At 41.5% G+C, this 12839-nt stretch overlaps 1 protein-coding gene across 1 annotated transcript in view; it reads left to right on the top strand.

Annotated features, from left to right (window-relative positions):
- Positions 1–12839, top strand: part of adamtsl4 (ADAMTS-like 4) — a 56268-nt gene that overhangs the window by 11621 nt on the left and 31808 nt on the right. The window lies entirely within an intron of this gene.

Here is a 12839-nt window from a genome sequence, read left to right as displayed (position 1 = left end):
GAATATTTAATTTAAAGCATAAAGTCCAAGGATGTTAGACATTTATAGGCGGCACCTGCAACGTGCAAAAACACATGTGACACATTTCACATATGTTAAGCTAAATCAGCTGCAGTGTCTCACTTGGCTGGCGTGCACATTTGCCTGCTTCAAATTAAGAGCAGGCTGTCACACAACCCTCCGCCATCTTTGTCATTTTTCAAACTTCAATCAATCAATTCTTGGCCCTGGAGAGAGTGACATGTGGAAAGTCACAGACTTCAGCTTGAATGTTTTTTTAAGAAATTTTCTTGCACAAGCACGAAAATTTAACACCTGCAACTGCAGCGTCTTCCTTCAGTCCATAAGTGTGAATGATAACTTGTAGTGAGGCATTTGGTAAGAAATAACTGATTTGTGGATGTTGTGCATGATACCTGTAGGACTGGAAATTGAACCTGAATACTCTTGACTCTGAAATGTGTGTGTAGTTTCAACAGAACGCCGATTCGGACTAAGTGGATACATGCAGCAATAGTTTGATTTTCAATTGAATTATCTTGGTGTGTTAGTTGAGCTACGGATAGTCCAATTTCAGCCGGACTAAGCTGTTTACATGCATTTAAAAGTCCGTTCGGACTAAGCCAGTAATTTGATTTTCTCAAGCTGCATGTAAACATACTGAGTGGCATCATAGCCCCTTTGCGTTGTCTGTCAGAAGCTGCCATAAATTGACTTTTTTATCCAGTTTCAGGCCTTTTTTTTTGTGTGATAAACTGAATGAAGGATTTTAGTCTTCGGACATCTGGATCTTAAGTTATTAGAGAAACAAGCTGAGCAAACTTTAGCAGCAGCTCGCCTTCAGCCCCTGCTGTGCCAAACAGCATCAGAAAACACAGATTTTTAACATGAAACAGCTTTATTCTGTGTTTTTACCAGTTTAAATAATTTGGTGCATTTGTTTTGGAGAGGAAGAGACCTCTGCAAAAAAATTGGCTTAGGTTAAAAAACCTCCTGAACACTAAAGGAATCCTAACAGAGAGAAACTCACTGTAATGATGGCATTACTTTTGTCATTGTTTTGACTGAGAGACCTGTAACAACAGAATATTACATATTAGTAAGTATTGTTTGGTATGTGGACTAAAACAGTACTAAGTCCTAGATATGGATAAAAACAAAAAGCAATATGATCTAACATCTCTCTTGGGCTTATCAGAGTGACATTTTAAAAAAGAAAGCAAAATGCACCAGTTGTAAAGTATGACTCATGCTCGAGTTTCATGAAAATCAATCAACCACGTGTGAGATATCGCATGTGATGGATGGAGGAACAGATGAGTGAAATAAAACAGAAGCAAACTGATCCATCGTCCCGTTTAAGATTTGATCGTAGGGATAAAAATACTCAGAGTGACATGTGACCGGGTTATTTATTCCAGCAGGCCACTTGTAGCAGGTCTGTCTTAAGTGAGAGCGTATAGGGGGAGATGATAAGATTAAAGTTCAAATACATCTACACACATGCATTTTCACCCTCACACATTATTTCTACAACTGGCTCTCATCGAGGGGAAGTAGACTCTTGAATGTGGGGCCAGGTTGGCACTTGTGGGCCCTTGACTTGTCTCTCTTTAGATAATTTGGCAGCCTCTCTTGCCCTCTTTTATCCCCCTCTCTTTCTTCTTCTGTGTCTCTGCCCGGCTCTGTGTGATAGTCCCCCATGTTAAAACAGATTTAGTAGCTGGCAGAATACTCGCCCTGTGTGTGCCAGCAACGCTAATAGCAGTCCTGTGACGGCTGAGCCTGACTCATTGGGTTACATATTTACCCAACATTAGCCGCTGCTTTAGCCGTGTTGCTCCTGCAGGGTCCACATTTTTATACGTCTTTTCATTGTTTAAAAGTTCAAGTGCTGATGAAGGCAGGACTTTGCCCAGGCCTGTATGAACTATATATATATATATGTGTGTGTGTGTGATTGAGGGAGTGAGCCAGACTGAGTGTGACACATCCTATTATCTATTAGGTGTGTTTGTCATAACACACCGCGCCTGAGGCCCATCACAAGTGTGATTGGCTGTGTGTGTGTGCATGTTTTTACTGTTGCGTAGAAGCAAGTGGGGAACCAAGAGAGGGACAGAGGAAATGAGAAGGGCAAGAGGGGAAGAGTGTGTGTGTGATGTGGGTGATGTGTGTGTAAGTGTTAGAGTGAAGGAAGTGACGTAGTTAAGTAGTAGTGAAAGAGAGCTCTGTTTTTAGAAAATCTGCACACAGTAGTGGGAGGGCGAGCTAAAGTGCGAGGGGCGAGAAAAGGTGGGGAGGGAGCGAAGCAAAGAAGAAATGGAGATGAAGGCTGGTGAGGATGTGTGTGTTTAGGTGTGTGTGGAAGGACAGAGCCGGTCCCGTTAGTGGAGGCAGCGACAAATAGAGCGGGATGGAGAGAAAAAGATTCTGCAGGAAGACAAGAGGATGTTTGTGTCAGAGGAAGAGAGGGATTCATGGAAAAGTGTGTGTTGGTGTGAGCGAGCACAGAGTGTAACAAGAGGAGAAGTTATTCTGTCAGAGGGAGAGGGGAGGAAAAGGTGGAATTTGAGAAGAAGCTGAGTGAAAAAAGGAAAAAAAGGAATGGAGACACACCAGCTTGAAGCAGTCATTTCAGAGAAAGACACACTCCTCTTCCCGTCTTCTCCTCTCTCAAGTCTTTGATTTTGCTGATTCTGAAAGCATTCCCTCTCGCCTTTCTGTCCTCCTTTTCAGAGTAAATATTTGCAAAGAATCACTAACAGTGTGAGCCTCTGCAACAGCAAGTGAGGCGAGATCACAAGCATGTGGATTTAAGATGCGTGTAAGTAGGAGGTCATCACCACAGAGCCTAATAAGATCAATTGCAGCACAATGAGAGAGTAATTTCCAATGGAAAATATCCTGGCAGCAACTGTTGCTGTTTGAAAGCACTGTTTAATGTCCAAAACACAAAAGAGAAAAGCTTTGTGTCGGTGAAAATGAGAAAGAGTTTTTTTCCTAGTGCTGCAACGAATGATTATTATCTTTCTTCTGGTAAAAGCCTAAAGGGGATCATGTATTTGGTTGTGTGTGTGTGTGAGTGTGTGTGTACCCGTCTGTCTGCTGCTAATTTGGCAAACTACTGGACCAATCAGCCTAATATTCTGTGTGCACATTGATGACTGTATGTTCAAGGACCTCTCGTGGTTGCAGGGAATAATAATTGTTGAGAAGACTGTTTTATTGGCTGTTTCATATCGTCACTGACTGCTGAATCCTCACTCCTCTTAACCGGCAGGTAGTGGTTGCAGTTTTTCCATAACTGTCTTGGCTAAGAAGAAGAAGAAACTGTACTGTCTTTTGTAGGCTTTATTTTGGTCTTTGTCATGGCTCAGAAACTGACATCCATAAAAAGTCTGGTCTCATTTCAAAAGGGGGCATCCACAGATCAGTTCTATTCCATGATATGTTATGATCTACTAAAGTTAGGCATGATAGGAGAGGAATAAATCTATGTTTTGTTGTTGTTATCACCCTGCAGTGTTCTGGCTGCCATGGCTGCGACATGGTTTCATTTCCTATTATGTATGACCACACCAGGAGTTTAAGAAGCAGTGTTTTGCCTGCCTGATTTGACAGACTTGCAGATTTTGTTGATTTGGTCATTTTCCCTTGATGTTTATGCTTCTACCATACATAAGTGGGCTGCGTAGTTAAATTGTGTATTTTTTTGTCTGTTTTTATTGTGTTTATTGCTTTTATATCCTGCTGATTGTGCTGTAACCTACAGAAAAAGTTAATACTGTTAAAAGTCGAGTTATGAACAACTTGGATGAAAGATTTCTTGCTATATTTTAGTTATAAAAATACATTGATCCTCATAGTTGCATTGCATCTATATTTTACATACAGTGTCTGTTAGCAGGAAAACTCGATCTGCTTAATGCAACACACTGCAGCTCCATCACAAATAGATGAGGTCTGTATTTTGATAGGCTTCAATGTGCTGCAGTGTATCTGCTAAAATTGTCTAGAGTGGCTGCAGTTTCCTCGGGCGGCCACATAGCAGCCAGAACACGACCATGTGGTGGAGATATGCCTTCTACTGAGAGCCTTTTTCTAGTTTTCACCAATAAATGTGACGATGACTTTTAGAAGGATTAACTAATTAATTGTTTAACCTATGAAATGACAAAAAAGGACTAAAGAGCCCTCTTAAAATGTTTCATTTTGACCGACCAACAGCCCAAAAATTCGATATATGACAGAAAAGCAACAAATTCTCAAGCACACTATTTTGGTATGAAAAATACCTACTATGATTGATTGATTATCAGAATAGTTGGGGATTCTTTTCTGTCAATCAAATAATTGTTTAATAGACCAAATGTTTCCGTGCTAATACAATCCATCCTTAGCATGAGAACCAGATAAATCTGTGAGCGCATGCTTTATTTGCTCTGGCAGATGTGTCTGTGCCCCCTGCCGTTCAGACAGATTTCCAGCTGACCTGGCCAGGTCGGGCCGATCACAACTGTTTATCCAATATGGGGCAGGTTTCAGAACGATGACTGACAACTTGCAGAGCCTTCCCGCTTTCCACAAATTACGTGATGATGTCATTTATGGCTGGCGCACCCTCACACCAGGGTCACTAGAGCGAGCATAAACCTAGCTTAGTCAAAAGGAGCGCTGTTGAGGCATTTTCAAAAACAACCAAGATGGCTGCCGCTGATGTAAAACTTTCTATTTAAAGAACTATTTTCAAACTCGCATGGCAAAAATGGCAACACCCGTTCACAAACATGTTGATGCTTCAACCATCACAGCTCATCTCTGCACTCTGTGGTCTGTTTACATTTGTCCGTCGCTCAGTGCTACTTGCTCTGATTGGTTGGAGATCTGCCGAGCTGTGTCCAGAGGCATTTTGATCTGCAGCCGTCGATAGAGCCCATTGGAAATCAAAAATAATCTGAGAGGTTTCAGACTAATTTGCATTTGCAGTTTGGTCTGGCAACATCAGTCTGGTCCACCCAAATACACACTGGTGGAGATTACTGCGGGGCTGAAAAAAGTTCTTTTACAACCCTTGTAGTAAAGATACAAATATAACACTGCCCTTCATAACTTGTCAGGTCTCCGTCAGGAAACCAAACATCAATTTAAGTTTGGTAAGTGCACTATAACCAGCCCCATGGTAACTGGTTATTTTCTAGATTGATTTAAACACAAATAAATGCAGGGTAAAGCATTCACATACCAAAGAACCTCTGACTTCATTGTTCCCACCACAGAAATAACACCACAAAAAAACACGTAATACTTGAAACACACACAAAAATGTCAGTGATCTCGCTCCTGTAGCTGAAACCTGAGGAGTTTGTGTTGTGCCAACTCTGCACGCTAACGTGGCTTCAGGCTGCGGCGGCGAGAATCAGATGATCTAATCACACTCTGTCATTACACAGGCGTTGTTACACAGGAAATATATTATTACGACTATCAGCGCGGAGCCACACTCGTCAGCTTAATGACTGTGCGCAGACCCTGCCATGCTTACTGCTGTTCTCACGAAGTGACAAACAGGCCCAGATGTTTTTGTTTGTAGAGCTTGAACACACACACACACACGCAAACACTTTGAGTCAGACTGATCTGTAATTTCTTTGCTTTAGTAGTTTTACAAGCAGTACCTGCTTCTCTACAAAGACCAGGTACATCTGCTTGTTAAAGTCTGTTTATATCAGCTCCTGTGTGCCCTGAGTTTCCTTCTTTCATCTTCCTTTTCATCCATCTCTGCCTGTTCTCTCATTCACTTCCCACCACACCTTTAATTTCTCACTCTTTTTTACTGATGCAGTCTTTTTTTAAAAGAATAGGTCAGCGTTTTGCGGAATATTTGCTTCCCTGAGTTGGATTAGATAGTTGATACCACTCTAATGTCTGAATGGTAAATATGATGGTTAACTCAGCTTAGCACAAAGACCAGAAACAGCAGAAACTGGCTCTGTCAGAAAGTCACAAAATCCCGACCAACGCCCCTGAAGCTTACTTATTAGCAGATTATATCTTGTTTGTTCAATCCAAACACGAACTGAAGTGTAAAACTGACTACAGGAAATAATCTGGCACATAAACGCCTGTAAAATCACAATTACAGGGACAATTAAAAGTATCTATTTCTCTATCTCTCAATTAGTCGTTATTACACGTCAGTTTTCAGTCTTTTTGCGACGCTCAGCTAACCTACTGCTGACTGCAGCCTTACATGAAACAGACAGATATAAGATCAGTATCTCGTTTGACACTGCATACAAAAGGAATAGGTGTATTTCCCAAAATGTCGAACTAGTCCTCTATCTACGAAAGCCTCATTTAGATTAAAAATCTCCTTTGTTTATGTCCAGGCCAAGAGAGTCAGCGATAACACTGAGGTACAGATAAGGACCTAGGGTTTGGTGATATGAGGTTATATATCAGGGGTGTCAAAGTCATTTTAGTTCACGGGCCACTTAGTCACAGTCTGATTTGATCGCAGGTGGGCCGGACCAGTAAAAAATAATAAACAACTTCAAGTTTTTCCCTTTTCTTTTTGTTTAAAGAAGTACTTTTTAGAAATGCAAATTAATTTACAAGGCAGATGACAAACAGCCTGTGGTGTCTTCAGAAGAATACATGCAATTTAACTCTCAGTTTTTCCACAGACTACTACTCACTGTCATTACATGTGCATTTTTCTATACATTTCCACTCCTGTGTCGTAATCCTGACATCACCACACTAAACTAAAGTGAAAGAAAAGAAGTTCAACTTGCTCCTGAAACATGGCACCTCTCAGCCTTCTCAAGCGCATCACTATTGGGTGTGCAAAGTCACCCAGTGGGCCAGATTGGACCCTTTAGCGGGCCGGGTCTAGCCCCTGGGTCTTAATGTTTGACACCGTGTGGCAGTAGAGATGTGTCCACTGGTAGAGGTTCAGCAATACTGTTTCTACCGCGGGAGCTATTCGGGGCAAAGCAGGGCAGCATGAGCTCGCGAATCCAGCTGCGTCGCAAGGTAACATGATTTGGGCAGACATGGAGAAGAGTGAAGTTAGAAATACAGAAACCTGTAAAGCTTGTAATAATTGTTCTCAGGAATCTTTAAGCTTCCATTTTAAAAGAATTTTAGTTTAGCATTGTCACCTCACAACAAGAGGGTTCCTGATTCGGGAGCCCTTCTGTGCAGAGTTTGCATGTTCTCCCTGTGTCAGCGTGGGTTTTCTCCGGGTACTCCAGCTTCCTCCCACAGTCCAAAGACATGCAGGTTAATTGGTGACTCTAAATTGGCCGTAGGTGTGAATGTGAGTGTGAATGGTTGTCTGTCTCTATGTGTCAGCCCTGTGATAGTCTGGTGACCTGTCCAGGGTGTACCCTGCCTCTCGCCCAATGTCAGCTGGGATAGGCTCCAGCCCCCCTGTGACCCCCAACAGGATAAGTGGTTAAGGAAAATGAATGAATGAATGTTTTATGTCCTTTGTTTTAGACTCAAGTGTTGTCTCATGTGAGGTTGTTGTTTTTTTTGTTAGTATGAAAGTACCACATGTCATGACCCGGCTCATGGGCCATGCAAAATGGGAGACACACACAACTAGAAAGTGCACAGATTCATTGCTAAGAAAAGATAATTGCGAAAACATAATTAAGAGGGGTGTAAATCTGTGTTTCAGTGTGTCAGCAGGTGAATGGGTGAGTGAGTGATGTATGCAGGGTGTATGGTGTAGAACACAAACTGAAAACCAGGCCGAAGCCAAATAAACAAGAACGTGGTGCCGGATGAGGGGAAGAGAGCGGACTGATTGCACAGCCAGGCTTAAATAAGCAGCCACTGGGAGACTGGCCAGGTGTTCGCGGTTGCACGTAGTCAGCTCCGCCCAACAGGACCTGCAAGACACAGCGACAGACACACACAAAGTCATCATAGAAGAAGAAATAATCAAATGTGATGAATTACCATTTCCTAATTGAATTTCCAGACTGTATCATGATATATATTGTTACTGGAATATTGATCACATGTACCGTGATGAAGGATTTTGGCCATATTGCGCCTATAAAGAACATAGAAACAAGATATGCCACAAAATAACGGCATTTCTAAAACAAACAAAATGCAAAAGATTTTATCCTGAAAACAACTAAAGCATTGGCAGGCAGAGGACAGAGCACACAGTTTCTGGGCAATGATTTAAATTCACAGAAAGGGTCCAAATTTTGCAACTTCAGATCCAGTTGCAGAAGGTTCCCGGCAGAGGAAGCAGCATTACTGTCTACAGTAAAAACTCTTTTACATAGTTCAGTGCAGACATTGAGAAGTGCTAATAAAAATGAGCCCTGGGACCAAAGATCATAGCTGTCCACACTTCCAACCTCTCTCACACCCATGTGTTGTTATGAAAATATGTATTAAATCAAGAGTTATCACTCTGTTGGTTTGTTGAAATAAGATGTGGGTTTGTAGAGCCGCTACACGGAAAGTGGAACATGGAAGGGTTGTCATTTCCACTGCCTCGGAGCAAAGTTCTGGTTTCACTTATTGATCATGTGGTTACAGTGTTTATCTAGTGTTTTCTTCTCCTTTTCTTGTCTTTCCTTTTCTTAGAAAACTTCACTTGTTTTGTGGCTCAAACTCAAATTTCTCCTGAGAATAACACTGATGTTTCTCGCTGTTCGTCTGGCGCAGCACGGGGCCTCCTTCACTTGTTGATAGATGAGCCATGTTTCCTCCGGAGGACTCCTGGCAGCCTTGACCTCAAGGCTGAGAGCTGGGTGGTGCCCTGCAAAGCACCGACACACGGCCTCGGTCACAAGATTAGCCTGGGAATGTTAATCGCTGAGAGCAAACACACGTATACCAACATATGTCGTGGATTTGTGTGCATGCATACAGTGATCAGCTCTGGCGTGTGGAGTGTGTTGATTTATGGCCGCGGGGGCCAACGGTCAGTTGTTTTGTCTGTGTAAAGTCGCAGTAATGCCGAAGGAATGACCGGCCAGCCTTAACCTGTATGTAGCACTGAGGAGATACGGCCAGCTGTGCAGGCAGAGACTTGCATGGAGAATGACGACGTGTCACCTGGGCTTTCCCTGCAGAAACACACATGTGGTGAAAGGTTCCCGCTTTTCCTCGTAATCTGTTCCTGCTCAAAACTCATTAGTCTTGTCTGGGTCGCTGTTTGTCTTTCACGTAAGAGTGTTATGTGTGACCAGGATTGACTTGTGTATGTTTTTTTAAATGTGTGTGTGGCATTTGAGTGTGTGTGTGTGTGAAGAAAGTGAACAAAGCTTTTAGCCCTAAGGCAGCAACCCCCTCCTCCTCCTTCACATGCTCCTATATATTGCAGGCAGACCTTTCTTCTCGTGCCCTCTCTCTGGTAGTAAAACACATCTGTAACTTTCACAGCTCCTGTACAAAAACACTGACTGTCTGTCTTTCAGCTGCATTTACTTTTCTTTCACCTGCTCTCTGCTGCTATCCATCTTTCACTCTGTCCCCCTGTCAGTCTGACGCTCAGTAGCAGACAGTTTTTATGTCTTTCACTTCAGGCTTCTTGTGTGTTTACTTACGGATCATGAAGCCTGTCAGTGGCCTTGAAAATATATTATGTAATTTTTCCACATTAAAATGTCTAAAAACGACTAGATCAATATTATATTGATTTGTTAAGTTGTGGACTTACATTATCCCAAACGTTTCCAACAATATTCAAACCCAGCGAAATCTGTTATTTTAATCAAGGAAACAGTCCGTGTCATTTGGTCTGCTCTCAGTGGCGTCATATCCCCTTCGCCTTGTCTGCCTGAAGCTGTCATAAATTGACTTTTATCCAGTTTTAAGCCACATTTTTACGATACACATTTTAGATCTTGCTCTTATTTAACTATAGGTTTGAAGCGTTAGTCATCGGACATCTGGATCTTAAGTTATCAGAGAAACAAGCTGAGCAAGCTTTAGCAGCAGCTCATCTTAATCCCCTGCCATGCAAAACAGCACTAGAAAAACCCTGCTGTTTAACATGAAACTGCTTTATTCAATGTTTTTATTCATTTAAATCCACTGGTCCATTTGTTTTAGAGAGGAAGAGAAAAAACCTGCTGAACAAAGAACACTAAAGGAATCCTAACTGGGAGAAACTGACTGCAATGACAGCATTGCTTCGTCTTTTGTTAACGTTTTGACTTAAGGACCTCAGAGGCCTGTACGATGAAGCAGGATTTGAAGTTAGCGAGGTAACTTCAGGGTTAAATCAGGGGTTTCAGCACTGCAAAGCTGGTTCTCGTTTTACCAGGGTAAATCACTGTGGCAACTAATGCTGAACAGCTAACCTGCTTAACCAGGTTAACTTCAGGGTATCGGATCACAGCCTGTCAACAGACTGACCTGTGATCAATCAGATCACTGAGGAAAAAAGCATCCAAGGACAAAAGTGCGGAGTGACAGGTAAAAAAAAGTAGCCTATATGCTGTTGAACTGGTTGATAACCAGCTTCGTAGTACCGGTTATCCAGACGGCCAATGTGACGGGTTAGTCAAACCAGATAACTAGAAGATATCCTGGGTGAGCTGACCTGGCTTTGTAGAACAAGCCTCCTGTGTCAGAAAGTTGTTCAGGTTGTGTTTTAGGGATGAGTTGTGGTAACAGTGACTGAGAAGTGATCGGAGTTAAAGAAAAATCCCAATGGTATGCAACACAGGTTTTAGTTTACTAGTTTTAACCATCCTTCTTATTGGCAACCTGAGTAGAAATCACTACTAAAACACAAGCAGTCAGACAGACAACCAGATTTCAGACAAACCCCCAAGTAAGATAAACTAAAACTGAGGCACACTTCCCAAACTGTCTCATTGTAAACATCCAGCACAGTTGGCAGACTGACTTCTTGATTCATCTCAGACCAGTTTCCCTTTGCAATAAAGTACTTTTACTAATGTTTTGTTTATGCTCATCTTCTGTTTTACTTCTAAAGCGGTTTAGTTCAGTCTGGCCAAACTGTTGTGTTGTTTACATCCCGTCTGATTGTCTGACCACTCCGGTTTCTTGCCCCGTTGGACTTTATTGTAGTGACGCAGTGCTCCCAGACCTCAGTCATTACTTCAGTGCATAATGTTATCATAACTGATTGATTGCCATGTGGAGTGTAAATGATAACCAGAGCTACAAAAACAAGACCCAAGTTGGAAGAGACTTCACTTTTCCTTTAATCACCTTTATTGAGGTGTTCTTGACAAATGATACCTGCAGAATGGGAAGAAATTTGTTTCTTTGTTTGTAATCATTTATTTATTTACTCTGTAAACAGGGCTGCATATTGTCCTACATCTCTCAATACCAGTGTTGGTATGATACCTGAGTTTCGATACCAAAACAATACTTTTTCTGTACTTCACTTTGAGAAATATGAAATGTTTTACTACAAAAATCACGTTTTTAATTTAACAAATGAAGCTGAAGTTCTCAAATGTTCGACATTGTCTAAACACAAGCAGCTGTATGAAATAAAATTGTCAAAAAATTGGCAAAATTTGGATCTAAATCTGGAACCAAGAAAGAATAAGTAAACAGGATGATGAATATAAACCAGATGGGCGATGCCTGCTTCCAGCATTTTACAGTTTTTAGGTATTCTGTGCAGTTTGTTCCTGAGCCTTGGTGTTGAAAAGACAGAAATAATGACAACTTTGGTGTTGTGGTGACATAGTTGTGAAGATGCATTCCACTTAGGGACCTTTGTTGCACATCTGTCTTCTCTCATTTCCTGTCTGTATCTCTAGTGACATTGTGAAAAAATACAGACCAAAGGCCAAAAGATAATCAGAACAAACAACTGTCACAGTGAATCAGAGACCAAAGAGATATTTAAAATTCTTAGGAGTCCTTCAGCGTTATCTAACCCTGTTCAAAATGCTTCTAGTTAATACACAGCTTAACTGTCCATCTGTAGACGTTGTCACCAGCATGTCCTTATTTTTAAGGAAATTCTTAACTTTCTGTCTTATTATCTTTTTAAGTTTATCCATCTGAAAAATGCTGGAGCCTCACTTTCAACACTCTGTGACATATATTTATCAGACTTACTCTTGCTATCTGTCTCCAACATTCGTCTTACAGTGGGAAAAGGTATGCTGCCCCTGCAGCTTGGAATCTACTGCAGACTGATTTGGGTCCAGAGGGCTAGAGAAACAAGCTCTTAGTGTGTTTCAGTGGTAGATTAAGGGAATTGGAAAAAGGTGCTTTGGGTTGCAGATGCTTTGACTATTTGCCTCAATGTGATCCAAGATATGATGATCTGATTTGTTGTTATGCTGTAAATCTGATTTTTTTTTTTCTGTAATTGTTACATGTTGTATGTCTGCAAAGTTGTTTTAATGTGCTGCTTTCCCTCTTGTGAAGGAGATTTTTAGTCTTAATGAGGCTTTTCCTGGTTAATTAAAAGAGCAGTGTGTAAGATTTAGTGGCATCTAGTGGTGAGGATTGCAGTTTGCAACCAGCTGAAACTCCTCCCATCTGCAAAGCGTGAGCTCCCAGTTAGAATTCCTTCTGTGTTTAATATACAGGATGTTTTAACCACGAGCTGAAACATCTGCAGAGGTCTCTTCCTCTCCAAAACAAATGGACCTGATAATTAAAACAGATAAAAACACATTCACGCTACAAATCAATGTTTGGCTTGTTGCACACAGAATGCAAGCCCAGCACAAATATGTGCTGACCTTTTTGTCTTTGATAACGTCCGGCCCAGAGGGTCAAGATGTTCTTACTGTGAGTCAAATTATTTGCAGAGGTCTCTTCCTCTCCAAAACAAACAAAGCCGATGA

This window comes from Epinephelus moara, chromosome 6 (assembly GCF_006386435.1).
Source record: "Epinephelus moara isolate mb chromosome 6, YSFRI_EMoa_1.0, whole genome shotgun sequence".
NCBI classification, from domain to species: domain Eukaryota; kingdom Metazoa; phylum Chordata; class Actinopteri; order Perciformes; family Serranidae; genus Epinephelus; species Epinephelus moara.
The sequence above is the reverse complement of the archived record's forward strand: the minus strand, read 5'-3'. Positions and strand labels throughout refer to the sequence as shown.